Source organism: Alligator sinensis, unplaced genomic scaffold, assembly GCF_000455745.1.
Source record: "Alligator sinensis unplaced genomic scaffold, ASM45574v1 scaffold375_1, whole genome shotgun sequence".
NCBI lineage: Eukaryota > Metazoa > Chordata > Crocodylia > Alligatoridae > Alligator > Alligator sinensis.
The window spans coordinates 850711-876874 of NW_005841928.1; the positions used below are offsets into that span (position 1 = coordinate 850711).

The following is a 26164-nucleotide window of genomic DNA, read 5'->3' on the forward strand; positions in this document are numbered from 1 at the left end:
AAAACCAACAGTGAACCTTTTGCTCTGGGGGATCACTGTAACTCAGAACACTTCCTGCAAAGCGTTCTCAGTTACAGCAGGGAGCTGCACTTCTGTCTGTACCATTAGTGCAGCTAATGCTCATGTTACCTTTTTTCCATTACCAGGTAGCAGTTATTCTCTTACAACATACAGCAAGAGTAGCTTAAGAGTAGAGTAGATACTGTACATTTATCCAAAGGTGTTTTCTGTTCTACCTCAACATCTAGTTCCAGTTTCTGGTCTTTTCAAGCTTGCTGAAACTGTTATATTTGCGATTTTAAAAAGTTTCTAGCCTCGTCTTAATTAGAAACCCCTCTAGTATCCATTGGAGAAAGACAGGCATGTATGGCTCTCATTGAATTCTCTCTGGCATCTTGTATTCTAGGTCTGTGTCTTTTAGTTCTTAATTTTTATTAACCTTTTATAGAACAATACCATAAAGAGATCATGTACATCCTACAGTTGTCAGTGTAAATGACCTCATCCCTTCACACCCTTCTGTTGAAAGCTGATGAATCTAGTAGGCTGTCCTATGTCCTCTTGTATAGCAGGTGTTTTATCTAATGTATAGCCATGCTCCAAACAATATGCTCGGTCACTAAAAAATTTACAATTGAAGATCTGCATATTTGCACCAGTTCTATAAAATCATAATGAATATTAAGGTTATTCCTCCTTCAGCAGTTCATTGCACAAATCCTAGTTCTTCTCACACTCCAAGATTAAGAATACTTACCAGCCTCGTATTTTATGTCATGTGGCTTTTTTCAGGGTTATTGTTAGTTGGTTAAATGTTCTAAGTCCTTTGTTTTTTGCAGTTGAAGGGCTAGCTTCATTTTTTCTCCCCTTCTTTGGGCTCTCTCAGGCTTTAGACCTCATGCCTTTACTTCTCTGTAATAGGGTAGTCTGTCCCTTTAAGACTGTGCAGACAGCTCCGTTGCAGAAGCTCAGTTTTGGCTACTTAGCTAAGGAGGGAGTGTCTCTCTAGCAGTTAAAGATCTTGAAGAGAGAGCAGAAAACAATTTACTGAGGGAAAGCCAGAAGGCAGACTGGAACCCAGATAAGCCTCCCTCTCTGTGCGACACTGGTCAGGCCACAGTTGGAGTGCTGCGTCCAGTTCTGGGCGCCGCACTTCAGGAGGGATGTGGCTAGCATCAAAAGGGTCCAGAGGAGGGCCACTCGCATGATCAGGGGGCAGTAGGGCAGGCCCTACGAGGAGAGGCTACGAGACTGGAACCTGTTCAGCCTCCACAAGAGAAGGCTGAGAGGGGATCTGGTGGCTCTCTATAAACTGGCCAAGGGAGACCAGCAGGCAATGGGAGAGTCCCTGTTCCCCCAAGCACTACTGGGAGTAACAAGGAATAATGGCCATAAGTTGACGGAGAGTAGATTCAGGCTAGATATCAGGAGGCACTACTTCACAGTCAGGGTGGCTAGGAGCTGGAACCAACTTCCAAGGGAAGTGGTGCTTGCTCCTACCCTTGGGGTCTTTAAGACTAGATAGACTAGGAGGCTAGATAGACACCTTGCTGGGGTTGTTTGACACCAGCATTCTTTCCTGCCATGGTAGGGGGTCGGACTTGATGATCTGCTCAGGTCCCTTCCGACCCTATCAACTATGAAACTATAAGCTCACTACCAGGTAGGGGCCACTGTATGGTACTGGGTCAGAACTAAAGGGCTTTTTCTACCACCTGGAGAAGAGCTAAATGTTTTGTTTGTGGGCATGAACAACGCATGCCCTCAGCGGCTGCGGGGGCATGGTAACTGCCCGCAGGTGGCAGGGACATGGTGGCAGCGAGTGGGGAGCTCCCACAGGGAGCTGCCGTGGTGTCGGGGGTGGACTGAGCGGGGAGCTTCTGCAGGTGGCCACGCCGGTGTCAGCAGTGGGGGGGAGGCTGGTGAGCACTGATCGGCAGCTGGCAACCACCCACAGATGCTGCCAGCAGTGTCAGTGGTGCTTTTTGCAGGGGGTGCACCACCAATCTCAAGGGGTGTGCATGCACCTGTGTGCCCCCCGTATGCATTGCCAATTGTTGGTGCAAAGACTATATTTTTATTTAAAGGACTGGGAGCAAAACCAGCCTGCAAGACAGCAAGCTCACCATCATGCTTTCACTTTCCTGGAATGGGATTGCAAGCAGATGAAACTGGTGGATAAACTGGAACACTGGCCACCCATACACGTGGCTGATGCTTGCTCTGACAAATTCAAATTAGCCACTCGAATTAAAGTACCTCTCCCCATCCCAGAGTACATGTAGAGACACTCATTGATTCTTGCATAATGTAATCTCTGATCAGTGGTGAACTGAATGACCAGATAGCTTTCTTGAACCAGAATATTTTTTTGTTCCTTCTGTTAAACAAGACAAAATATAAGAGAAAAAATGTATTTGGAAGTAAACAGGTCTGCATGCATGTTTATCTTATCTACAAGCTTGTCTTTAGTTCAGGCAGGCCTAACATGTAGTAAAGCAAGTGCCTGTTTTCAGTCTAACAGCTTCTCAGAAATCATATGAGTTGGTACGCTAAAAAACCCCTACAGAGTGGACAGGCATGGAAGCAGCCCTGCAATTATGACTATCCTATATTTAACCTTCTCTGTTAAAATATCCATCAATAGTTAACTCCGTAAGTTCTGTTAGTCTTCTATACTGTAAAGCTTTCAAACTTAGCACTGGCTGCTTCTTCTATTTCAGTCCCTGAGGGGATGAAAGAAGCTTAAAAACTGCTCAAATGGCCTAAATCTGTCAGGAAAAAGGGAGACGAGCCTCAGCACAATCATTCCAGACTCTCTGAAAGTTCCTCTGTATGAATTCTGTGTAGTAAAAGCTTTATAGGTCTAGACAGACCGATGTTGGCTGAAAAGACATACGATGGGTCATCTTTCAGTCTTTTCAACAGTAGTACACTTGCTGAAAGTCATAATTTTACTAATGTTAATAATTTTTGGAAGATGAAAAGCAGAGTGGACTCTGTTGTGTTTGACACGTTTATCACCTAAACTAGAGATTAGCTTGCTTCATTATTTGAATGGTCTGAAATAATTTATTTTGCAGTGGTTGGAATTTACTGCTTTAAAAATGCCTTTTCTAGCTGTAGTAGTGGTTTCTTTATATTGTGGTAGTAACTTTATTTACAAAAGCTATTTTAATGCAGAAACTTTGTGCAAAAATAAAGTAACACCTGCAGTTCTCAGGAAGGAAAATAGTGCTGTGTCACCAAATAAAATAATTACATCAGCATAAACAGGCTGAAGTAATATAACAAATTGAACATCTTTCTTCCTCCATCCTTAAAAAAGCTACGGTTGATTTAACACCCCCCCTTCCCCCCCCCCCAAACAAAACAAAACAAAAACGTGTCTCGTCTAGTTATGATCCAGGGCAAACTGGATTTTAGGGAGACAATGACTCAGTTTAAGATTCATAGAAATGCTGCCTTGGAGAGTAAAGTGATCTATAAATGAAAAAGAATAGAGTTTGATTCTTGTTGTGGCTTTTTTGTGGAGTTTATCAGAAAGACTCCTTTTAAGTAGAAAAAAACACTGCTTGGTTTTTGGATATTAGACATTCAATTACTACTTTCCCTGGAGGAGATTAAGGGCCAGTGAAGAACTGATAGGATTGAAACATCATACATATCACAGAAGGAAAACCCGATTAATTAGGTTGGGAGGCAATTTATATGAACAATTTGTTTTCAACTCTATTTTTTATTTTATACGCCAATGTCAATTTAGCACAAAAGCACTATAAGCAGATGGAAAAAAATGTTCCAAATTCTAAGCTTGCACCTTCAATTAAGGGCTGAAAAAGCTCACAGTAAAGGTTCAGAACTTTACACTTGACACTTGTGATAATTCAAAGGAAAAAACAATCATGGGGAGAAAAATCTTGTGTTGGCCTTCTTTCTACATCACAAAGAAGCAAGCAGGGCATGACACTAATTTGTCATCTTTTTTGCAGGTCAACTTTCAGTGCTGAAAACATCACTTAAGGTAGTAAGCTCAAGCACAAGCATTTCATGGGGTTAGGTGTAAGGGAGAGTAAGACTTGGGGAAGAGTTTCCATTTAAAGAAACAGGTTTTGATCGAGTCAAATCTTATTTGCAGACGTCAATGACAGTGAGCTGTTTACAAGTTTATACATAGTGTTTACATATTGATTATTTATACTGCTATAGGATGAAAAGCCCCTAGTCAATATTTGGATTCATTGTGCTGGGTGCTGTACAAAAATAAAGTAAAAGAACTTAGACAATTTTTGACACGGACAATAAGACTTACCATATCCCTACACTTAAAACAGATTTTTTCCCACCTATTAGCTATCCAAGTGGACTTAGATGCTTAAGTGTGATTCTATTCCACCCTGTTCAAGTCTTTGAAAATACATTTATGCATGAACTTCTGTGACATTTCATCTTCATCTTCTGACCTTTAAGGATGAGCCGTAAAAATACAGTGAACAGGAGGACCCAGCCATGTTTTGTATTAACAGTTTTTCAGGATTTGAGCACTATGGAATAGAATTACACTTAGTCTCCTAAATCCACGTGGATGCCCCATACCATAGGCTGAGTACAGACATTCAGAAAGCCCCCAGCAGAAGCAGTCTAACTTATTGCACTTTACTCAAAGCATGATAAGTTAGAGCAGGAGCTAACAGAACAGATGTTTGCTGTTCAGTGGGGGGGAAGGGAGGGGGCTTGCAGCCTGCTCACACTGGCTGCTGGGGGCACTCCCATATGCCTCCTAGGAGGCTGCCAGAGAAGTCCCTGTCACCAACTGGTGACTTGGCAGTGGTTGGGGGGGAAGTGGAGGGTGGGGAATGGGGACCCCCATGGTGAGGGTCTCCCCACAGCTTGCTAGCTGGGGTTTGGAGGGGGTGGACTGGGTCTGTACAGGGGTTCTCCCCCTTCTTCCCCCCCCCCACCCCCCTTGACAACTGCAGCCAGAAGAAGCAGTGCCACATGGCCCAGGTGGGCTCCTGCAGGAGAAGGGCTCTGGGATCTGTGTCCTTGCAGCAGACTCAGCCAGGCAGTAGCACGCCACTGCCTGGTTGGGGCTTCTGCAGGGGGGAGAAACCCCAGAGCCTTTCCTCCACTACAACACGGCACTGCTCTGCTGAGGCTGCTGCAGATCTTCCAGTTGCTAAGAAATCATTTTGCACCAACCTCATCTGAAACCATTCTCCAGTTCCATTGCAGCTAACAAAATCAGATGCCAGAGGAAGGAATTGCTGCATATGTAGCAGACTTTTGTTAGTTGTTTAAGAGCTTTAATTTTGGCACCAGTCTAGAGTCTCTTCTTAGGGATGATCTTGTGTGTGGAGTTTGAGATGAAATCCTGCAATGCAGACTTCCTGCAAAGCATAACTTAATATTTGCCCTGCATAATAGAGAGCCTGAGGCTCTGTTAAAATAAAGGCAGCCCAGACAGGAGCCCTGCAGGGCATGCAGAGCGCAGCAGCTGCCACTTGCCAGAGGTAGCAGAGAAGTCTCTCCCTGACAGCTGCTGGGGGAGGGAGCTCCTACCCAGGAGAGTGACCCAGGGAGCTCCTACCCAGGAGAGCGACTGTCTTTTTGCTGCCCACAGGAGTAGTGAGGCCCTGGGAGCTCATAAGGTTCCCTGGTAGGGAGGTAGGCTATACTAGAGGTAAAGGTTTGCCCTCTTAAAGGGGCAGAGGGCAGTTTCCATTATTATTATTATGTTATAACCCAGGGGCTTATGTTTATGCTGCTGTTTATCTTGGTGGCTTGGGCTGGGGACTGTAAGGGGTGGTTTTGGAGCTCCCGTTGGTGCCTGTGAGGCACCTGAGTGCCTTGCCAGGGCAGGCTCGAGGACTGAGCTATTATTGAGCCCAGTGAGGGGCAGTATAAGGCTACAGAGCAGACAAAGGGGGCCAGGAGCCCGGTGCCTGGGAGGGGTACAGCGAGATAAGGGACAAGAGCGTGGTGCCAGAAGAGCGTGGCCCTAGTGGGTCAGGGGCCTGGCAGACAGAGGCCAGGGACCCAGAGAGTGAAGGTGATTAGATTGAAGCTAGTGCCTCAAAGCCAGGCCCAGCATAGTGGGCCTAGGCAAACCATCCTAGTGCGATTGACAGGGGCAGAGGATGTGGAAGCCGAGGCCCTAACAGAGAGAACAACATTATTGTAACACCCGTGAGGCTTGAGGTGTGATGTAGGGGAGGAAAAGAAGCCACCCAATTTGCCCCTAAGGCTCCAGGGGCCTAGTCAAGTCGGGAGTGACCTATTGGGTTGGAGGATTGGTACAAGACCCCAGGGGGTAGAAAACTAGTAGGATTGAGGCTCACTTAAAGGCCTGTTGGTAGCCTCCCATAAACACTCTTTAATAGTAAAATTAAGGCATGACAGGAAAGTGAACTAGAGGGAGAGGCCTAGAATTTGGGCCAGACAGGAGTCAGTTTCACTGGGAGGCATCACAACTGCCCCAGGTGTTGTGACCTGTTACACCCTGGCTCAAGAAGAAGCCCTTGCACATAAAGCTGCTTCACATCATTCAAGGGAAATCTGAGCAGCAAAACTGATGTCAGTGGGGACATACTAAGTGCATTCAAGGGAGAAATCTCCAACGAAGTCACCACCCATGGACAAGGATAAAATTTCTTCTTCCCGAAGAAGCTGCTATAGCTGTGGGGGAAATCACAGATGCAATATGGGCCATTTCTGTTACGCCGACTGCTGCTATTGCCACTGCAAAGGTCACATTAAATACAGGTATTAGAAGGTGACCGAGGGGAGTGAGCCTCTAATTACTACTAACACTGTTGTTGATTCAAATTAAATTCACTGTGGAGGCAGATAGGTGAGAGATACCAAGGGAAAAAACTGTCATTCAGCATTACCAGGATCTACTGCTTCCTGAAAATATTTGCCACATCTGCAGTCAAACATGCGATGCAGATCTCATATCAACTGCCTCTATCATCTACAGACTCACCAATGGCTTCATTTCCTGGAAGGCTGCCTCAAAGAACTTGCATCAAAGGACTGCCAATGAGATGTGGTACAAGAACTTAAGTCTCAGAGAATCCCATACCAGCTTTACTGTTTGGGTTGTTTACTTGTTCTTTTTAGTGCTAAGAAGAGTTCATCTGCATTGATGTAAGCCTCACCTCAGTGCTCGGGAAGATCTTGGAGATAATCATCAAGGAGCACATCTGTGGGGGGCCTGCAGGGAAGATCATGCTTAGGGGCAATCAGCATGGGTTCATCAAAGGCAGGTCCTGCCTGACCAACCTGATTGCCTTTTATGACCGAATAACTAAATCCTTGGATTATGGTGTCGCTGTGGGCGTAGTCTTTCTAGACTTTAAGAAGGCCTTTGACACTGTCTCTCACCCCATCCTCATCAATAAATTAAGCAACTGTGGCATTGGTGCCTACACAGTTGGATGGGTAAAACATTGGCTGATGGGGCGCACCCAGATAGTAGTGGTAGACGGGTTGTACTCAACCTGGCGAGATGTGAGCAGTGGGGTACCCCAGGGCTCGGTCCTCGGGCCCACACTGTTTAACATCTTCATCAGCGACTTGGACGAGGGGGTGGAAAGCACATACAGGCTGGGGAGTTCCTTTCTTGAAGGCACAGAGGCGGAAAGGAATCTTGGAGTCATTTTTGACTCCAAGATGAACATGAGCCGCCAGTGCCAGACCGCAGCCAGCAAGGCCAGTCATACCTTGTCATGCATCCAAAGGTGCATCTCAAGCTGGTCCAGAGAGGTGATACTCCCCCTCTATGCTACTTTGGTCAGCCCGCAGTTGGAGTACTGCGTCCAGTACTGGGCGCCGCACTTCAAAAGGGATGTGGCCAGCCTGGAGAGGGTTCAGAGGAGGGCCACCAGCTTGGTGAGAGGGCAGCAGGACAGGCCCTAGGAGGAGAGACTGAGGGACCTGAACCTGTTCAGCCTCAGCAAGAGGAGGCTGAGGGGAGACCTGGTGGCTGCCTACAAGCTCATCAGGGGAGATCAACAGCAAATAGGTAGAGCTCTTTTCTCCCCAGCACCACCTGGGGTGACAAGGAATAATGGTAATAAGATGATGGAGAATAGGATTAGGTTAGAGATCAGAAGGCAATATTTTACAGTTAGGATGGCCAAAATCTGGAACCAACTTCCCAGGGAAGTGGTCCTCGCCCCTACCTTGGGCAGATTCAAGAGGAGGTTGGATGATCACCTGTCTGGGGTCTTGTGAACCCAGCATTCATTCCTGCCTGTGGCAGGGGGTCAGGCTAGATGATCTAGGTTCAGGAGGGACCTGAACAGCTACTGTGAAACTGTAAATTCCAGCATGTGAATTGTCCCCTGTTGCCTATACTACTACACTTGTCAACATCTACAATGGACAGAACTGAGAGGGTCTTCTACTTAATAACTGCCAAAGGTCAGAGAGCACGTTTACTTGAAGGAGAATGGGTTGAGCCTTTGAATGTCAAATTAACAGGAGTGCACAGCCTCATGATGGCCACCTTACAAAATGTTCTAAGGGATTTCATTGAGGTCTTTGAACAGCTTGGTGCCTGCCTGTGGCTAGCCTGTCATTTATATTGCATCTGACTGTGGCTCCAATTTAAATGAAGCCTCATCTTGTTGGCTTCACCCTTCATCCAAAAATTGATGCAGAGATTGATTGACTTCTGGAACAAGGTGTCCTAGAAACAAATTAAAATCCAACATGGGCCACTCCCATCATATCTATCATGAAGCCAAATAGTGATATTCAATTGTGCTTACTAGAAATGTACAATTAACAAAGCACTACAGAAACACCCATACCAGTTTTCCAGCAGTAAACCAGCTCTTTGACCCTCTTGCTGGAGGGAAGGTTTTTGCTAAATTAGACTTGGCTTAAGCCTCTCAACAACTCTCTGGATGATCAAACGACTGATGTACAGTCCCTTATCACTCATAAGGGAGACTTCCAAGTCAAGTGCCCACAATTTGGAGTAAGCATTGCACCTGGAGTTTTCCAAAAGGTTATGGATGACTAACTTGTGGGTCTTAAGAGAATTGTGCCATATTTTGATGGTGTCCACATTGGAGCAGGGTCCATGCCAGAATTAATTGTCCAACCGCAAGAAGTGTTATGCAGCATCTCCAATGCTGGCTTGAAACTTAAGAAAGATAAATATGCTTTTGCAGTAACCAGTGTAGAGTTCCTGGGGTTCTGAGTTGGTGCCACTAGAATTCATCCAATAAATGCAGAGGTAAAACTATTCATAAGGACCCAACACCTAAGAATAAGCAGGAACTTGAAACCTTCCTGGGTCTGTTTAATTTCTACTATTCTTTCCTAAAATAAAAGGCTACAGTTGCTGAGCCTTTGCATAATCTATTATAGAGGTTCCCAACACTTTTTCTTATTGCGTTCCCCCTTGCAGATTTCCCAGCTGCCTATGTACCCCTGCCAGCATACATTTTATGGGAAGCTGATAAAAAGGCAGATGCACTGAGTTGTTTGCCATTGTTCTGTCCTGAATTTATTGTTCCTCTGCTCACTGAGGTTCTGATGCTAGAATCCTCTTTTGATGTTCCTGTCCAGGCAGATTACATTGCTTGTATGACTGCTAAAGATCCAGTGTTAGCCCAAGAACTAAACTGGGTATGGAGGGGGTGACCTTCAGCAAGGGCTGCAGATGAATGTAAGACATTTCTTACATATCAGCATGAATTTTCTGTCTTCAAGGGATGCCTCCTATGGGGTAACCCATTGGTCATTTCAGTGCAGGTTGATCACGAGTTCTTGATGCTTTCCACATGGGACATCCAGGGATTGTTTGCATGAAAGTGCTTGCCAGAAGTTATGTCCAGTGGCCAACTATAGATACTGACATCAAGTAAACAGTAAAGAGGTGTGAACTATGCCAAGCTATATTCTGTGTGCCAGCTAAGGCTTCAGTCAATCTGTAGGAAGTGACCAGAACACCATGGTCTCATATGCATATAGATTTTGCTGGCCCTTTCCATGGTCAGATTTTTGTATTGTTGTTGATTCTTTTTCAAAGTGGTTGGAAGTTATTTCTGTAGCATCAATGACTTCACACACTGTAATCTGAGTCTTATGGCAGCTGTTCTCAACTCATGGTCTTCCAGGTACCATTGCATCTGACAATGCCGTTCAGTTCACTTCTGAAGAATTTTAAGAAGTTTAAGAAAAAAATCTTGTCTATTACATCACATCAGCACCATTCCATCTGTTACCAAATGGCCAAGTTGAGTAGAGGGTCCACTACTAAAGATTAATTGAAGAGAGTTGCTGATGGTGATTGGAACCAAAAATTAGCTATATTTTTTAATACAATATGCTGGAACTCCATGCATGTAACTCCATGCAGTGCTACAAGCTGCAGTCCTACAAACTACTAATGAACCACTTGCTAAAAACTGGTTTGGATCAGCTCTACCCAGATATGGTAGCTGAATACCACACAAGGCAAGAAATCCAGTTCTTCAAGAAACAGGATGTTTCATCTCTAAGAAGCTTTGAACCAGATGAACCTCTGTATATCTAAAATTACATGGCTGGGCTGCAGGGCTAGTATCGTATAAGATCCAGACTCCAGATGGAAAGACACTTTGCAGGCGTGATGCCACACCTGGTCAACAAGTCTCAGACAATGTGGCCTCTGCAACACCAGAAGATATTGCAATGCTAGTGGAACCAGTTCTGATATGATTAGTAAATTAGCTGCTGTTTTAGACTTGTCAGCACTTCCAGTTGCTGAAGCTACTTTGGAGGAGTCAAAGGAGCTTACTGTGGTCACCAGTGAAAAAGTCTATTGCCCCGGAAATGGTCCACACAAGACGGGTCACTGTCCAGCCCAAATATAGGACTATATCACTTAGGGTGGAGTGGTGTTTGTGTATTGAGTATCTCTCTATGTTCTTTACTCCATCAGCAGAGGGTAATGCCTGAACTGCATTATCTTGTGTTGCTGTTTGCTGTTTTGCTTAAAACTTCAGCTTAGTTTTAAGGGTTGTTAGTTGTTAACAAAGATGGTTCCCCTGTTCTTCCCTGCATGATCTCTCTGCGGCAAGAACCTCAACAGGTGCACAATATTCATGATGTTAGCCAAGAAAGCTGTACTGTAAAATAAGTTAGAGTGCATTCTGAAATATCGGAGAGCTGAAGAATCCCTCAATTCTTAGCCTGCACTGTTGAAATCTGCCACTTGACCTATAGTTGTACGTCAGTGTGTCTTCACAGCTGGGGCAATGATTCACTTATGTGCCTTGACCTATAAAAGAGAGTGAAGTGCATTATTTCTAATAGACACCAGAATGTGATCAGCAAGAAGAATCAAAGTTATAAAGATTTCCTTTGTGGTTTTGATTTTTCTCATAAATGATTTGAGTATGACTCATTAATTTTATTTAATGCTTAGTCTTAGCTGCTGTTAAGGATGTAGGGTCTTTCCTTCTTCCACTGAAGTCAGTCACAAAATTCCCTGGTGTGTGTTTTTTTTTTTTTTTTTTTTTTTAAGTGGCATAGGAAAAGAGGCAACATATGGAACTAGATTTTGTAAGAAATATGAAAACAAAACTGAGACTCTCACTCATTTGTATATTTTATGTAACTTTCACACAATTAGGGATATTTTTTCTGTTTATATATCATTTTGAAAATAGTTTAAAATTCTTTCTTCCTTAATTTGTAAAGAGTTTCTTATTAGGGACAACGTATTTGCTGCAGTTGTAGGTTTGTTGCATTAACAGAATATCAGTATGTGACTAAATGCCTGCTGAGTATTGAACAATGCAGTTTTCTAATTTTCTGATTAATGACAAGATGCATGAAAACATTAATTATGGTTGGAAGAATTCAACCTAAAACTTTGTGAAGAACAGTTTTATTAACTTTTATTACAACTAATGGCACAAAAGGAAATACTCTTTGACAATGCATTTTTTTCATGTCACAGTAATACAGGCAGAAAATGCTTTATGTCAGGTAGAATTATAAGCTTCAACATTAATTTGAGGATTAAACCTTGTGCAGTGAATAAATGTTATCCCTCCTCTGTGCATATTTGTGTAACTGAAATACGAGGTAGTAGAGAAATGCGCATTAACCATTCTGGTAAAAAATATGAAGAGTTTTAAAGTTACCGATGTTGTATCTGTGAATATCCAATATAACTTATTCTAGCCATTAGTGGAGATGCCTTGATTTACAGTAGTAACAACAAAGGGCAGCAATTGGCCAATGCTATATTCTGAGGGCCATGTTATGCTTGAATTTCTATGGCCCCCTCTACACATAACACTAAAGGTTTGATTAACTAGATAATCAAGCCTTAAGTTATGACTTGGCTACACGTTCAACTAATTAATAGCATGATAAAAGGAGCAATACGTTATTCCACAAAAAATGGGAAATAACTGTGTAGCTTGTTCTAATCATGCTATTAATTGAATAGGTGGCCAGGCCCTGTGGCTGGGCGACCCATCAACCAAAGGGCTCCCAGTTGCAGGGAGATGCTGCCTCCTCCTTGGCTGTGGGACTCAGAGCAGGGGCAGTGGGAAGAATGCTGCTGCTAGGAACCTCCTGAAGTGCAGGGCTCCCAGCAGTGGCAGCATTTCTTTGTGCTGCCCCCGCTGCAATCCCCATAGCCCTCGTTGCTGCAGGGCTCACAGCAGGGGCAGCATGGAGGAGTGCTGCTGCCGCTACGAGCCCCACATTGGGATGCTTACAGGTGGCAGTGTGGGAAACATGCCTCATGAGGCTTGTAGCAGGGGCAGCATTCTCCCTGCTGCCTCTGCTGTGAGCCCCATGGCTGACGATGCTCGCTGCAGGGGCAGTTCCCAACGCTGCCCTCGCTGTTGGTCCCATGGACCACATCAGCTGAGGGGCTCAGTGGGGATTGTGATCCCAGGCTATTCCTGCATCAGCGATAAGTTGCAATGTGATCTAATGCATGATCCAACAATTGCACCTCCTGCCAAGCATGTGTGGCATGACAGGAGGCGTAATTGTATGGATCGTGCGTTATATCCCATTGTATCTTTTACCTGCATGTGTAGAGGGGCCCTACATGTGAGTTACCCAAGACAAAAAAAAATCAGTACATAAATCTGCCTGTAGCTATTCATGGTGGTAAGTCACCATGCATCCCCCTTTTTGCTTCATCTGTTCCATCATCAATAGCCATTTCATTATACAAAGAGAAGGGGGATTGGGAAACCAAGCAGAGTGGTTTTTGCTTATCTTATCCCCTGGAACCTTCAGAAATTAGTCTAATGCAGGTATTTCACAAAGGGAATTTCATTCTATTAATGTCTTTGTCCTTGTTACAGTTCCATTTCTCTTTCATACCAACATACAAGAGAACTTTATAAAAGCTACCCATCCCTGTATTCTTGACTTTTCATCCCAAATGCACTCTAAGCCTCAGTCAGTGAGTCTGCTTTCTGGGGAAGTAGCTGGAAGCTTTTCTAAGTATCAGACCAAACTGCTTATGCTGGGTTATTTTGGAAATACAACCAACCCCTAACAGGAGGGAAATACCAACCCAAAGAGATACTTGGGCTGTACCTTGGGTGCAATACATACACCATTCTCCAGAGCAGATATATTAGTGAGCTCAGCCGTTTCCTCTTCTCCTCACTCAATGCATTATTCATCCTCTAGGGCCCAATGTTCAAAGGGCTTTCCATCTTCCATGTACTGCTTGCCTATGCAGGGTCTGATTTTTAGAGATGCTGAGTACTTGCAGTTTTTCGTGATCTAAGTCAGAGTTTTGTTTACTTAGCATCTGTGCAACACAGACCACAACATTTTGTAAATGCAAACTAACATTGTGTGTGTTAAATGTATGACTACCTGAATAATTTTTCCTCTTTCATAGAAAAATGTGCAACACTGAAATAAGATGCTTTGGGTTGATAACATGTTTCATCAAGTGATTCTTTTAAAATCAAATGTAACAGATCTTCATGAAGAGTTTGGACTCAGAACTTATATTAAGTCCTTCTTTATTTAACACAAGAAAAACAGGAATTGTCAATTCTAACATTTTAACAACCTGGGGTGTGTACTGTCTGCAAGTGGAAAAAGGAAATGAAGCTTAAGAATGTTTATAGTCAAGAAATTCCCAAAAGACACTAGCTGCCTGATCTCTAGGATGTCCATGCTACAAAATACTGCGTGCATCGACGCATGCTATTAACGCAACATAACAAACTCTGGCACAGTTTGCACTGGAGTTCATTGCTCCTGAGTGCAGCATTTCCATGTGTTTCCGGGACCACAGCACACTGAGCTAGAGTGGTGCAGTCCTGGCTGGCAGCAGGCTCTGGGGGTCAGCTTTGAGGCTGCTCTGACTTGGCTTAGTGTGCTGCAGAGGGGCTGGCTAGGGCACGAAGGTGCTACAGTGCGGGGGCTAGTTGGCAGGCATCCCCTGCACTGTAGCACTCTTATGCCCTAGCCAGCCCCATCACTGTCTAAACATGGATTAAGGTGGTGTAAATTATTCCACCGTAGGATAGTACTTGTCGGGAGGTACTATTCTACGGTGGAGTTAATTGGTTTACTTTGGACTAATAGTGCTGCAATGTAGATGGTGATGCTAATTAGGCAACTCTGTAGTAAAATGCACTTGTAGATGCCACCACTGTTTTCTTGAAGAAAATGTTGGCACAGTCTTCACTTAAGAAAACCCCAACTCATTTAACAGCTATAGATTTTATAACTTTAGTAAAACATCCACTGAAGAAGTTGTTAGGTGATATGCTGGAAAACTGAAGTTTATTCTTTAAGTTTAATTGGAAAACTTGGCTAAAATTAGATGTGGTTTAGAATGTTTTAGATTCTAGTTACTTGGAAGTATAAATGCAAAAGTGTGATTGAAACAGTTCATTATACAAAAAAATCTTCGTTGCATGAATACAGAGTTGGCATTTCTAGTTCAGGTTGTGTTGCAGCAGTTACAGAATACATATTATAAACCTGGCCATTATATGGGTAGATGAAGACCACAACTAGGCAAATAGGCTGGATTTTGATGATTTCTGCATGTAAAATAAGGCAACTGTTTTTGATGCTGTCTTTCTTCTTTTATGAGCATATGCTGCCTGGCTATACTGATAGATATTAAAAATGGTCCTTTTTGGCTCTATAATAAAACCTTCCTTTCCTTATTTCCACTTTAAAAAAGTTATGTATTATTTTGAATCCTGAGTGTTTTTTGGAAAGTTATATAGATACATTTTATTTTTTTTAAGTTCTTGGTTTTATTTTGGTACTTATGGACCAGTCACAGACAGTGGTCTCCTTGGCTCTCATGGGCAGTAAATAGAAAAAAGATTTGAGAGAGAAACCAAGGAAATTCAGGAAGAAGAGTTGGAGATTCTGTATGTGACAGTCTCTCCTCTGAATCCAAACCAAGCCATTGCTCCAGCAGAGGGCTAAAATGCATTGAATTCTTTTGTAGTTGAAGTGCCAACTTTTTATATGATATGTAAAAGTACCATTTTTTCCAACCATTTCAAATAATTTTTATTTAATATTTGTGAGCTGAGCTATAATGCCTTCCACTGTAGGAGTGCAAAATGTCTTCTAAACAAATTACACAAGCTTCATGTGACATTGATGAAGTGGGCTTTTGGCTGACAGGGAAGCAAATACATGGAGAGATTTGGGCACATCTTTACTGGTAACTTGCACTGCCAGACAGTGCCATGCAAAAATGTACTGCATTTCACTTCTCCACGTGCACTGGCTCCTGAATCTGAAAGCAGTACAGAACAGGAAACATCTCCGCTTCTTACAGACCACCTTCTAAACTGGGAACGGCATAGTTTATGGATACTTGGCACTATGCTAATGCAATATAATATGCTACATGGGGGCAGTACAAATATACTCTAAGGCTGTGTCCAGAAAAGCAGGGGAGTGCATTTGCAGTGGCATAAATTGCCTCAGTGCATGACCCTGCACATGTGCTTTGTTTGCCTGCAAACAGGCATACTGCTGGTTTGTTTTGTGTGCTTTGCACTGCTTTTGTTTCTGGGGTTTGTTTGGTTTCTTTTTTTTTTTTTTTTTTTTTTAATTATTATTGCTCCTGGGAAATCCTAGTAGCAAATTTTCTTGGCACCCTGAAAACTTGCAGCGTGGTGCATGTTTCAACATTCACCGTGTGTGTTTTTGTGGCACTACAAAGAGGTTTGTGGCACCACAAACCATAGGCCCCTGCTTATTTGGTCGTGGCCTAAGAGTCTTTCCTATTGACTTTGATTTTGGGTAATAAAGATGGCTGCAGTTTAGTGCTGGGTGAAGTAAAATGATCATTATGAGCCAAATCTTGCTCATTTCTTTGGCATGAGCAAGTAGGGTTTGACTGATGATATGCATCATGTAGTTTATAATCATGTGAAGAACTTTAGGGCTGTTTAAAAGCAGTGATTAAGCAGCAAATTCTTATGGTCTCTGTGATCCATATTTTCAGAAATGATGTGAAGTATTTGTACTTTAAAGTTTATGCGGGTAAATTATCAAAACTGTATGTGGAATTAAATTTGAATGGAATTAGATATGTGGATAACTATAGTGATATGGGATAGGGGTGTGCGAAACGGCACCGTTCCATTTCGACTTGAGTTTTGAGGGTTCCATGGAACAGTGTTTTGCTTTGAATTTCATTCTGATTTGAAACAGCTGTTCCATTTTGCTTCATTGAACCAGTGAGGCTGTTTTGATGCTGTTTCGACGTTTTGCCCATTACCTATAATGGGGAAGCTTGAAACAGCCTCTCTATCTGGCAGGCAGATTGGGGCTGTGGGCCCTGATCTGCCTGCCAGATGAGGGAGGGAAGCTGGTACTGCTAGCTGGGACTGGGGAAGGGAAATGAGCCCGATTTGTTCAGTCACCCTCCCCCGTGCTAGCTGGGTGACTTCCCATCCCTAGCCTGATCATAGGCCTGGGGAGGGGAACTGAGTGATCGGGCTCAGTTCCTTTCCTCAGCCCGATTGCAGTGCTTGGGAAGGGAACTGAGCCTGGACTCAGTTCCCTTCCCCTGCAGTGTGATTGGCTTCCTGTAACCTGGCAGTGGGAGATGGGGGAGAGCCAAGGCTGTGCTCTTGGCTGCTGCTGGGAGCGCAGCCCTGGTTCTCCCGTCTCCCACCACCTCACTGCTGCCTGCTTCGAAACTCAAAATGTTTCAAAACTTTCAAAATGTTTCAGCTAGCCTCATTTTGTTTCGAGGCTGTTTCGAAGCCCTTTGTATCGATTTTGATTTCACTGTTTCAAGCTCAAAATGAGTCGAAAAAGTGTCGAATCAAAACAGCCAGAGAAATTTCACACAGCCCTAATATGGGATCCTATGTACACTGTATATGTTGTTGTCACTGTCATTATCAACGTGATTAGCATCATCATCATCATCCCTAGATATGAGGATGGGTGTCTTTCACTAAATAGTCTATATACCGTTGGCTGCTTAGAGATGTGAAAAAAAGAACCCTAGCACTTTAAGCTTGGTGTACCCTCACGTTGAGCACAGCGCATTCCCAGAAGAGGCATTGCGTTAGTTTGACCTAGCTCACCCAGCATCTGTATAGATCATGCACTTGAGTGGGTGTTTTTGGCACATTTTATCTAATAGCTAATTGAATCGGATTTAGATAAAAGTGTCAAAAAACCCTGCTGAATCGTGCATTGTATACACATCCTGGGGAGCTGGGTCAAATGGATGTGCTTACTGTTCTGGTATGGCACTTTTTTTTTTTTTTAACTTCTGTCAGTGGCCCTTATGTACAGATCTGATGAAAAATGGCCTGCATTCAAAAGCTTGTATAATTTTATCCCAACCATGCAGTTGATCCATCATCCACAACAATCCTTGCCTGTGTATATCTTACTCATTCTGATTAATTTTATGAAACTGCTGCATCATGAAATATGTTGGTATACATGAAATTCACCATATGTTATCAGGGTTCTATCATATAGCTTCCAGGTCAGGTACAAAGATTTGGATTAAACTTTCATAGTTGCCCACTCTGATGAAAATACAGGAGGAAAGTACAATAGATTGGCTGAAATAGATAGGCTGAAATGAGGAGAACAAGTTGTTCTCAAGCTTCTTTGCTGAGCACTAGGGCTTGAATGAGTGAAATTTCTCTAGAAACAAAACAGAGGGAAGATGCTGGCACTGGGTCTTTGAAGTGGGACCTTTCCAAATCAAAGGAAGCTAAGATAAGAAGGAGAAAGGTGCGCATGAGTGAGCGCTTGCACTCATACATGCATGCAGACCCCATGATCTGAAAGAGAAGGTTGTCTTCCATGAGTGGATTCGTAGAAGATACTCTGTTTTTGAAGAATTCTCAGATGTTGAGAAGCGATGCAGAAAAACATAGGTAGGGTAATCATATGTCTCGGTTTGGCTGGGAGAGTCCTGGATTTTGTAGGCCATCCTGGTGTCTTGGCCAGTTAGTGAAAATGGCAATGAAAGCCCTGGATTGGTGTCACGAGCCAACTCTGCCCAGACCAGCTCCCCCTGCCTGGGGCATGGGCTAAGTTCCTTTTGTCTGGGATGAGGATCAGCTGGAGTGGGTGGAGAGTGCTCCTGTGAGCTCAGGCTGCTTGTGTGTGTGTGGCACCCTGGGCAAACATGGATGTTGGTGCCCTCTTGAGCAGTGGCTGGAGGAAGGGGGCAGGCTGGGCTGGGCACCACTTCTGCTTGGGGCAGGGATTGGCCAGGAGTGTGGAGCAGTGGCCCATATTTGCTTAAAAATAATGTTCACCCTATATACAGGCAATGTTTTATTATATTGTCTGGGTTTTTAGATTGTGGTAATGTTGGAACGATGATATATCTGTGATAGTTCAGGTCTCTGAGAACATAATTGATATTTACTGAGTCAGAGCATAGGTTCATTTGACCCTTCATCCTGTGTTACACAGTGGCAACAAATGGATGTTGAAAGGGAGAGTGAACTGGGTATGACCAGTTTTCTCTGTTTCTCATCCACTTGCAAACTCCAGCATTTAAAGTCTAGGAAGTTCTGATTAATAGGCTGGACTCCTAACTCCCATGTTCAACAGCTACTGAGTCCTGAGAAAGGGTACCTTGTACCCAACAGCTTGTCTATGATACCAACCAACAATACAGTTATCTCAGTAAATTCTGTCACCCCAAGCATCCTTGCCTTTCTAGATTGTGCAATTCTAAAGTAACTGATTTTAGAACCTTTATAAAGTCTCTGTGTAGTTTGCTTTAAATATCTGTTTCTAAAGGGATAAACTCTGAGCTGGAAAGTCTGAAAGTTTGGACTCTGGAAACAGTGGTCCTTAAACTACTGTGAATCTGTGGAAGCTGGCGCTGACCTGACTACATTATAAGGCCTAGTCACTTGGATCCTGGTGTCTTGTGTCTCAGATGATGATTCTAGATAGAGAATTTGAGTTTGACTTAAAGTCTTTGGATGTAAATACATAATCTCAGCTATGGTCAGGGGAATTTAAAAGCAAACCAGGCCAAGCTTGTGGGCTCAAAACAGCAGCCTGGTGTGTGGGGAGCTATGTCAGGACTGTCACAACATCTAAATCTTCATGCTTACATATAGGTTTGATTTGAGCATGCAGCCTGGGAAATTGCATGCACAAATATAACCATGTAGTTACAAGACCTGCTGTCCAGAACTCAATTCTCACTTGCAGAATTAACTCTGAAAGTTAACTTTGGACTACTTCAAAGAAAAGAAAACCTAACATAATCTTGCCTGTCTTTCTTTTTTCACACCACAGCATAATGTTGTTTACAATGTAAATATATGTACGTATTATGGGAGCAAGAGCAACATTTCGGGTTCCGGAGAGAGTTGTTGAAAAATGAAGTGGAGCTTTGGCTGTCCTTCAAAAAATTCAAATCCACAAAGTCTTAGATCAATGAGCTTAGTTCCTATAGAGACTTCTAAAAGAAAGTACTATGCAAAAGGCCTCATGGCCTAAGCACAGTTGTTCTCTGAACCCTACTTGTGAAAAACAAATCAAATACTAGATATAATGTTCTACTTTCTTTGATTACTTGAACTAGAAGACTATGCATAACAATTTCTTTATGTCTCTGTTTTAAAAAAATAAATTAGATCTTGGCTTTGATTACAGAGGAATTGTTTGAATTTAGATTTTTGTACTGTCCTCAAGAAAGAGTTAAAATATAACTTACAGTGTTGGATATTCTTAGGGTTGTTTTTTTTTTTTTAAATAAAATCATCAAAAGGAGAGTAACATATTATACAAATTAGTGTTACTATGCTATTGCTGATTAGCATTTTTTTTTTTTGCTTTGTGTGTTGAACACTGGCTTTTGAAGATTTGTTATTATAGGGAAAAATTACTGTTATTTTGAAAACACATCAAAACATTTACAATATTTAAATCATAGTCTCTTTCTAAAATGATTTCTTCTGCAGCATATTTCCAAATGAAATAAGACATTTGTTTGAGTTCTTATTTTTATTGATCATTGATTGTTTTAAACAGTTTTTTTTTTAAGTGTCATCTCTCGGAAATTATTTAAAAGGTCAAGAAAATAGAAACCTAGAGGCTTGTACATCATTCTATGAGCTACTGTTGGAAATTTGGAGATGTTATCTTCTTGCTGGCTCTTCACATTCTTCTCAAAGGAAAGGGAAGCAAAAACATAAACAAAAGTTTGACTTTTATCACCAGACCTGTGACTGGTAAAATTTTAAAAGTTAATGAGATTATCTGTAGATAGGTTAGGAATAGGTTACAAAAGGCAACACTGATTTGCTAGCTTTTCTCCCTAAAATATTTTTTGTTTAGTAATGGAGAAGGTGAATTTAAAAGCTTTTACAACTTGGGATCACTGTATCAGAGAGGTATCCAGCTGCATACTCAGTTCTCACTAAAGAAGGCTTTATTTGCTATAGCTTCTTGGCTCCTTTCTCTCCAAAGAACTACCCTCACACTGACTGGCCTTACATCACCATGCTCTTTTGCTTGGTTATGGCCAGGTGGTGGGGAAATCTGTTCTGTCTACAGCAAACTCTGAACATCACAGCCAGGGACCTCTCTGCAGCTGTCCGTATGGCTACTGCAGCTCTTTTCCCCCAGTCTTTCTGTGGCATGACTAAAAGCCTCTAAGGCCTTTGTTTCAAATCATGAAATGATAGCAGGGTCACTTGAGAACAAACTTCGTGTCAAACCTAAGCAGTGACTTGGGAATATTTAGAGTAGAGCTATAGAATTATATAACGTTACCAGACGAGTATCCACATATTCACTGTACTGCTTTCTTCATTGATTTCCAAAATTTGCACTAAGATTTTTGCTACGTGACAATGTCTGCTCTGGTGATCATAGTGATTGCAGCAGGAGGCCAATATCATGAAGGCTATACAGAATAACCATGGTTTTTTCAGCATCATGGCTTTCAGAAGAGACTGAAATTGAAGCAGTATTTACTGCATTTTGTTCAAGTTATAAGGACCGATCGCAGATAGATTTGTAGAGGGTATTGTCTTCAAATTATAATGACAAATAAGATCCATTATAACTTTTTAGCCTCTAGTAGAAAATGGCTCCTCAGCCTGCAGATGGGATGACATGTAAGGAGAAGCATTTGTCTCACCACAATTCTTTGTCTTAACTCAGATTTTATAAGTCTGCTTTCAAGCCGCAAGTACTGACTGGTGTTATAATTTCCCCTAAAAGCTCGGCAACAAGCTCCACAATTTCCATTAGGCCCTTTCCAATACTGTGCTTGCAGGAGTTAGAAGGGGCTCACAGCTTTGCTAGAAGAACAATTCTGAATCAGAGTTGCTTAGATTTGGGTTTCATTATGAAAGGAAAACCTTATTTCAAATTATTCAGACTGACATTGAGTCTTGGCTAGGCCTGTGCTGCACTCTTCCTACTTAACATACCTGTTCTTTGTAGAAATCTTTGTGGCTTGCTCGTCCTCATCTCCTCAGATCAATTTAACGGAATAGTGGTGGGCTATACTTTTGATGAGCATATGTTGAAAGTACCAACTTTTCACTAGGAGCTTCCAAATGAGGGGTTGTGGTTTCTAAAGTAAGGGTTACGGTACTTGCAAGTGAGGTTGCAAGCCCCACAGAAATTCAGTCAGAAGAGTCAGACTTTGATGTGGGGTTGTGGTGTGAGACTGCTGGAATCAATGTCAATGGGGTTGCAGATGAAACGGTGGGATTGTGAATCAGAAAAGATGGGTAACCACTGATGTAAATGAAGGATTGCATAATTTTGACTCAGTGTAGGTGCTCTTCTGACTATCTAGTTTCTTCCTCCAGGGGAGTAGTTTTGGGAGCCATCTTGTAGCTCAGCCAAGTATTGAGCCAGAGATACCCTGGCTTAGGCAGGAGTCAGGTTCCAGCTCATCAGTTGTATAAGGTCTCAAATAAAAGTTTTTAAAGTTCCTTTAAGCTGTTGGCAAAAATGAAAAAAACTGTAACTTCCATGAGAACCTCAGCAGAGGTTATTGTGACAGCTGACCAGAGGATGATGATTAAATTTCAAAGCAGTTTTCCAGGCTTCAAAATTTGTTGTTCCAATATGGAATTAAAACAAAACCAGTTGAATATTTTAATGAAAAATGAGTTATGAATAGCTGGGGTTTTGATTGAAACTGGAGCTCTTCTGTTTAGCACCAGGTATTTGGGAGTAGGAGTAGTTAGAGTACAAGTTGGGGATGTGGTAAGGTCATTTTTAAGTCCCAGTGAGCCTGATTGAGTGCTCTGGGATGAAAAAATTCTTCTTTGATTCATGCCAAACTGCAACAGTCAGGTGGAGTTTTCTGACTAGCTTTAGTTAATGTTTCCTTCCAGCACTCAGTAGGAAATATAACTTGTGGAGATAACAGTCTACTTCAGGCACTTAGCAGAGCATGTCATCTTTGTAGAAGACATCACACAAGCTTCAGTAATTGAAAATTACTTGTTATGACTCCTAGCTATTTGTCTCATGTACTTAGCAATGTTAGATGCAGGGAGTATACTACAATATGCTCTGAAGAACACACAGGTTTTCTTTTGCTTTGGGGTAAAGGAATCAAGGTGATGGTATTGATCTCCAAAGTCCCATTTAGTTTGCATCCTAGCTCCCTGAGAAACTGTCTCTCTTTGTTATGCCATTGTGAGGGTGAAAACAAAATGAGGGGGAATGGCCTTATGAGAGGTCAGTAAGCCATTTACAAACAAAAATAGATATGGAACAATGTAATATGTATAAAATGAGGATGTGACCTGGACCTTCATGAAGTAACAAAGCTAGAAAAGATTAATGCATCAGAGAATCTCTTCATTAATCACAACTAATTTTGTCTAATTTAAATACATAACCTCAGAAGTATCCATGAACAATGCATTTTGAAGCTTATGGGTGCCTATACATGAGCAGGGAGGGAAGCTGCTCCAATGTGCTGTAATTATAGTGCGGTGGAGCAGACTTGATTAACTGTGTGTGCTGCAGCATGGTAATTACCGCGCACCAACAGCCTCCTACGTCTCATGTATCAGCATCCCCATGCTTCAAAATGGTGGTGGGGGTGCTTTATCTAAAGCTTGTTGAACAGTGCACCCCTGCTGCTATTTTGAAGCACAGGGAGGCTGATACATGAGGCACTCAGGGCACTTTAATTAGACAGGCTCTCAGAGTCACTTTAATTAAAGTGCCCCCCCCCCGCAACTCCTGAAGCGCATGTATAAATCCCCAATAAGCCTATTTTTTCATTTATATATGAACTGTAAAGTGGTCTCGGATCCCTTGGATAAAAATAATAAAATGACTATTGTGCTGGCTATTGTTTTAAGGAGAGATGGTCTCTGTCTCACCTCTAATTGTGGGTACAGTCTGGTTTTAGCAAGAAGCTTTGCTGCCAATCAAATAGAAACCTGTGGGGAAGAGAGGCTACTGATAAAACCCCAGGTAAGGAAGAAGAGATGATTAATACGTTTGTCTAGTTTTATTTAAAAGAAAGGAAATTTTGAGAAATGGGCCTGAGCCAAAACTTTGGATGGGAAGGGTATTTATTGCTTGTTCTTGGGCTGATGGGGTAGTGGAGAGCAGGCCAGAAGCCAAGAGCCACCAGAAGGAAAGTTGGCAGTATAGCAGCATCCAGTATACCAGACTTTTGCACCAGGCTTCCCTGAAGATCAGTTAATGGATTCTCAGCATGTAGATTTGGCTGCCTCAGGGCAGATGATATCTGGTAATTGCATCCCTTGTTGGTCTGACAGCTTGAATTTTAAGGGATGTTGTAGAGCCCACCTCTTAAATACACACACCCTGAAGGGGTAAAAGTAGTTACAACTATTTAAAGCTGATTTTGGGGAGGGAGCGGGGAGTGGTTGAACTTCTTTACTACTGGCAACTAATCCTGACTAGTTTAAATACATGACCCTAGAGATGTCCATGAAAGATGCATTTTAAATAAACTTCATGCAACTTGTGGAACTGCTAAGTTCATTCAACACTTACTATTTCTTTCCTGAAATCTATGAGTTCTGCAGACCCTTTACATTACTTATGGCTTTCTCACAGAGCTACTTTTTCAAAGACCCCAAATGAGAACTTTTACTTCTCTGGTCAGAGTTTCCAGGTGAGAATATGGGTCCACTGGTCACAGGGCAACATGATGATTGACTTCCGTCAATGGCCTCCCTCTGGGTCTGACCACGGAGCCAGTTTCCCAGCCAGTGGATCGTGGTGGACCCAAGGCCACAATTGGTGAGTTTTGCCAAGAGGTGATCATGAGATACCAGATCGAAGGCTTTTTTGAAGTCAAGATATATGACATCAATCTCTTCTCCCTTGTCCAGGTGATAGGTCACCTGGTCGTAGACGGAAATGAGATTGGTCAAGCAAGACCTACCTGCAACAAACCCGTGCTGGCTGTCCCTTAAGATGTTGGCGTCGGCCAGTCTGTTAAGGATGGCCTCTTTAATAAACTTTTGTAAGATCTTCCCCAGGATAGAAGTCAGGCTGATGGGCCTATAGTTTGCTGGATCCACTTACCTCCCTTTCTTGAAGATAGGCACCACATTGGCCTTCTTCCAGTCTTCAGGCACTACACCAGAGCGCCAGGAGTTCTCAAAGATCCTTGCCAGAGGCTGGGCTATGATGCTCGCCAGCTCCTTGAGTACCCTGGGTTGTAGACTGTCAGGGCATGGGAGGAGGAGGACAAGCACTCAACCGTTTTTTAGCCCAATAGCCTAAGTTACTTACCTGGGTAATGGGAGACTTGGGTTTAAGGCCTCGGGAAGGGAAGATGGGGGTTTAAATATGTGTCTGTTATTTTTCAGGATGGTGCCCCAACCAAAGGGCCATGGGCTAAGTAGGGTTGAGAATACCCCCAACCCTCCGGTTGAGGCTGGGCAGCTAAGATAATAAATAGGTCCAGGCAGAGAGAAAGCAAGGAGTGTTAATCTGTGGTCTAGTGAGTGGGAGTCCTGGGAAGCCCTGCTCCCAATGCTAGTTATCCATTTTATTTTGTAATATCTAAATATTAGAGAGACAGTTCTAGCAGAATGGGCCAGAATCCATTTCTAGATGGGTTCCCTAACCATTAGGTTATTGACTCGGGTTCACTCTTATTTGCTCCTTGAACCTGTTCTGTATTATTCAATAAAGTGCATAAACAGCATTTGGAGGAGGGACTAGAGGGAACAGGGATACAACCCCGGGCTGCTTCTTTCTTAGGACAATGCCTACTTTACTGGACTACAGAATGAAACTCCATCTTGCTTGGTCTCCTTTTGATTTCCTGGCAGTTTTATTGTGGCTGCCTAGTGGCTCAGTTCCACAGGAAGGGTTGAGGATATACCCAGCCTCACCTAGCTCATTTTCCAACTACAAGCAGGAGATAGGAATCAAATGCCTGTAGGGTGAAGGGGGCCCTAGAATCCAGGTCTCCCACTTTCAGGGCAGGTGTCCTAACCACTAGGCTACTGAGAAAAAAGGAAATGGGCCCTCTTCCTGTGCCTCAGTGTTCCATTTGAGCATCAAACAATCAGTGACCCTAATCCTCTCCTCAAGCATTCAAGAATTGATGTGGAGTTCTGTGCTTTCTGATGCAGAATCTGATCAAAGAGAATGTGAATGGAGGTAGATGCCTGGGTGGTCACTTTGGATT

The 26164-nt window shown here is 42.8% G+C and overlaps 1 protein-coding gene across 4 annotated transcripts in view; it reads left to right on the forward strand.

The window, feature by feature from the left end:
* FAM19A2 (family with sequence similarity 19 member A2, C-C motif chemokine like) overlaps positions 1-26164 on the forward strand; it is a 345875-nt gene that overhangs the window by 11558 nt on the left and 308153 nt on the right. The gene's annotated exons all lie outside the window — the stretch shown is intronic.